Below are 4,183 nucleotides of genomic sequence, written 5' to 3'. Positions count from 1 at the left end.
GTGGAGGAAGGTTTTCGATGACCCCCACCTTGGCTTTGTCCACCTCAAAACCCCTACTAGAAACCTTGTGACCAAGAATGATGCCTTGGCGCACCATAAAATGACATTTCTCCCAATTGAGAACCAAATTGGTCTCAATGCACCTTTTTAGCACTAACCCCAGATTGTGCAAGCATTCATCATAAGAAGTTCCAAAGACCGAGAAATCGTCCATGAACACTTCTACATTATTTCCAATCATATCAGGGAAGATAGCCATCATGCATCTCTGAAAAGTGGCTGGTGCTCCACATAGCCCAAAAGAAACTCTCCAGAATGCAAAAGTACAAAATGGACATGTGAATGTAGTCTTCTATTGATCTTCTGGAGTGATACAAATCTAATTATAACCCGAATAGCCATCCAGAAGACAATAATAATCATTCCCAACCAATCTATCAAACATCTGATCAATGAAAGGAAGAGGGAAGTGATCCTTCCTTGTAGCCTTGTTCAGCTTTCTATAATCCATGCAAACTCTCCACCCCGTGACTGTTCGTGAAGGAATAAGCTCATTCTTTTCATTTGCTACCACAGTGATACCGCCTTTCTTTGGCACACACTGAATTGGGCTCACCCATGAACTGTCAGAAATAGGATAGATGATCCCTGCATCTAGCCACTTGAGGATTTCCTTCTTCACAATCTCTTTCATGATCGGATTTAGCCTTATCTGTTGCTCAACAGTAGGCTTGCTTCCTTACTCTAGAAGAATTTTGTGCATGCAATAAGAAGGGTTGATTCCCTTGATATATGCTATAGTCTAACCATTTGCCGACTTGAATTCTAAGAATTCTCAAAAGCTTTTCATAATCGCTACCTGAAAGGTCAGATGCAATAATAACAGGCAAAGTAGATGCATCACCTAAAAATGCATACCTCAAATGTTCAGGCAAAGGCTTAAGCTCAAGAGTAGGAGCTTCCTCAATAGACGGTTTAAGGCACTTTGTAGAACTTTTCAGCTCCTCCAACCCAAGAGATTTAAAAGGCAGATACATCTTTCACTTCCAGGGAGAAGCATTCAAATATTGCAAATGCTCATCACCTTCGTCATCTTCACTATCGGAATTCTCCAACAAGGCCTTTTCTAAGGCATCAGACCTTAGCAATCGATCAAGTCCAGAAGTAACCACAGAATCGACCATCTCCATCTTGAAATACTCCTCATTTTTCGTCAGGAATTTCATGGCATTGAACACATTAAAAGTTACATCCTGATCCAGCACTCGCATGGTGAGCTCACCCTTCTACACATTTATCAAAGTTCGTCCAGTATCCAAGAAAGGTCTTCCCAAGATTATGGGAATCTTCTTATCCTTCTCAAAATCAAGAATTACAAAATCAGCAGAAAAGATGAGTTTATCCACCTTGACCAAGACATCCTCCACAATACCTCGTGGATATGTAATAGAACGGTCGGCCAACTGCAAAGTCATATAAGTGGGATTTGGATCAGGTAAGTCCAACTTCTTGAAGATTGACAAAGGCATCATATTGATGCTAGCTCCCAAGTCACATAAACATTTGTCAAATGACACTTTTCCAATGGTGCAAGGAATAGTGAAGCTTCCAGGATCTTTAAGCTTCGGAGGTAACTTCTGTTGCAGCACAACACTGCATTCCTCCGTGAGAGCAACGGTCTCTAAATTATCAAGTTTCACTTTCCTAGAGAGAATACCTCTCATGAACTTCGCGTAACTAGGCATTTGTTCAAGCGCTTCAGCGAAAGGTATGTTGATGTGAAGTTTCTTGAACACCTCCAGAAACTTCTCAAACTGCTTATCTAGCTTTTTCTTGTGCAACCTCTTAGGAAAGGGAGGTGGAGGATAGATCTGTTTATCCCCTGTATTACCCTCAGGAGGACTGTGCTTAATAGTAGTCTTCCTTGATTCCACTTCTGCTTCCTTCTGCACTTCATCTTCAGCCACAACTTCAGATTCTAGAGTCTTAGCTTTTTCAGGATTTGCAACCTTTCTATACCTTAATGTAATTGCCTTAACATGCTCCTTATCTTCCTTCTTGCCTGGCACTTCAGTATCACTAGGAAGCGTGCCAGGTTGACGATTTAGTAATATATTAGAAATCTGTCCAATTTTATTCTCTAAGGTCTTGATAGAAACAGCTTGGCTCTTACAAATGAGCCTCAACTCCTCCAATTCAGATTTTTCATTAGCTTGAGGTAACTGCTGAAGTTGAAGTTGTTGCCTAGGGACATATTGCGGTTGTTGAAAACCAGGAGGGTTATACTGCTTTGTTGTGTATGGCTGATACGGTTGTTGCACCGCACTCTGATTGTTGCTCCAGCTGAAGTTAGGATGATTGCGGTTGTTGGGATGATAAGTGGATGGAGCTTGCTGCTGTGATCTCTGAAAGTTGCTCACAAATTGAGCTGATTCGCTAGAAATAACACGCTGCTTAGTCTCATATGCCCCCGCACAAATCTCACAAAAACTAGTGATTTGATTAACTCCATAATTAGCCAAAGAGTCCACTTTCATCGTCAAAGCTTGAAGTTGAGCAGCTATAACAGTAGCTATATCCACTTCCAGAATTCGTGCTACCTTGCCTTGCATCATTCTTTGCGTAGGGTTCTGGTATTCATTAGATGACATTAGTTCAATCAACTCATAAGCTTCATCATAGCTTCTGGCCCATAAGGCTCCACCAGATGTTGTATCAAGCATAGGTCTAGACTATGCGCCTAAACCATTAAATAAATAGTTTATAATCATCCAATCAGGCATGCCAGGGTGTGGGCACTTCTTTAGCATCTCCTTATAGCGATCCCAAGCCTCACACAGAGATTCTCCAGATTGCTGCGCAAACTGAGTAAGAGCATTCCTGATTGAAGTAGTCTTCGCCATATGAAAGAATTTAGTGAGAAACTTTTGAGAAAGATCCTCCCATTTGGTGATAGAACCTGGTGGTAGAGAATGTAACCAACACTTTTCTTTATCCCTCATAGAGAATGGGAAGAGTCGCAGCTTGATAGCATCTTCAGTCACATCGTGGAACTTGAAACTGTCACAGATCTCGATGAAATCCCTGATGTGCATGTTGGGGTCTTCTGTCGCAGAACCCCCCAACTGAACTGGGTTCTGTATCATCTGAATCGTGCTCGACTTGATCTCAAAGGGGTTAGAGGAGATGGCTGGTCTGATGATGCTTAACTGAATATCATTGATCTTAGGCTGAGAATAATCCATCAAAGCCTTCAGAATTTCTGCTTGATCTCCCATCACCTCTAAAGCCGGTTCCTCAACTTTCTCTTCTTCCTCTACTTTCTCTTCATCCTCAAAAACTTCCCTTCAAACCACTATGTAACACCCCCAAATCTGGGGTCGGGGATCCGGGTTGTCACGAGTTCCATTTCCCTAAATGATACTTAATCTTAATAATCAACCAACTACTGCATAATGTGACCCCACAATACACACACACACACCATAAGTTATAGTCTCAGAGATGAATATAACACAAGTCATTTTATTCCACAATTATAAGCCATTACACCTCAAAAGGGTTTCTGAATAAATTTACATATTCTTTGCCATTATTACAATTCATAAATATACATAAGTCTGGCAAAACAAAAGTTGAAAGCCTAGCCTATTAGTAGTTCCTACCTCAGCTACAATGACATCAACGCCTACAGGAAACTGCAGAATGTTTCCTAACCGCTCACGAATTGGGAGCTTGATCTTGTTCATCTTGTCTATCTATTATTGTGTGATGAAAGAAGAAAGCAAGGGTGAGCAACAAACCCACTAAAATAATATGTATAATAATTAACAATATATGAGCATTCTCATAGAACTCATGAAAGTCTTGGTCAAGAAGAAATGAACCAAGTTTGATATCTTAATGCGATGAAGTCGCAAAATATTCAGTATATATATACATATATACTTCTCGAATCTTTGAAATCCTCTGACATATATACATAGAGTTCCAGTTTATAACTGTATAAAATATCGTTGCAAGGTGATCTCATATATCTAACCTTGTCTCAACGTTTTTCTAAAAATCTTTGTCATGCATAAGATAATCATTTACTAGATATAAGTTGAAAAGATGAAGGTACAAGATATTCCAATATACTAATATCTTTTTCTGAACACTACTTGAACTATCACAATTCAAG

General features: G+C 40.0%; 1 non-coding gene across 1 annotated transcript; it reads left to right on the top strand.

Moving 5' to 3' along the window:
* Positions 1 to 2,781: 2,781 nt before the first annotated feature.
* On the top strand, positions 2,782 to 2,888 carry LOC141699593 (small nucleolar RNA R71). The gene has a single exon (XR_012566037.1). It is a non-coding gene; the product is annotated as a small nucleolar RNA R71 (small nucleolar RNA).
* Positions 2,889 to 4,183: the final 1,295 nt, after the last annotated feature.

Source organism: Apium graveolens, chromosome 11, assembly GCF_009905375.1.
Source record: "Apium graveolens cultivar Ventura chromosome 11, ASM990537v1, whole genome shotgun sequence".
Lineage (NCBI taxonomy): Eukaryota > Viridiplantae > Streptophyta > Magnoliopsida > Apiales > Apiaceae > Apium > Apium graveolens.
This window is presented reverse-complemented; position numbering and strand designations above follow the sequence as displayed.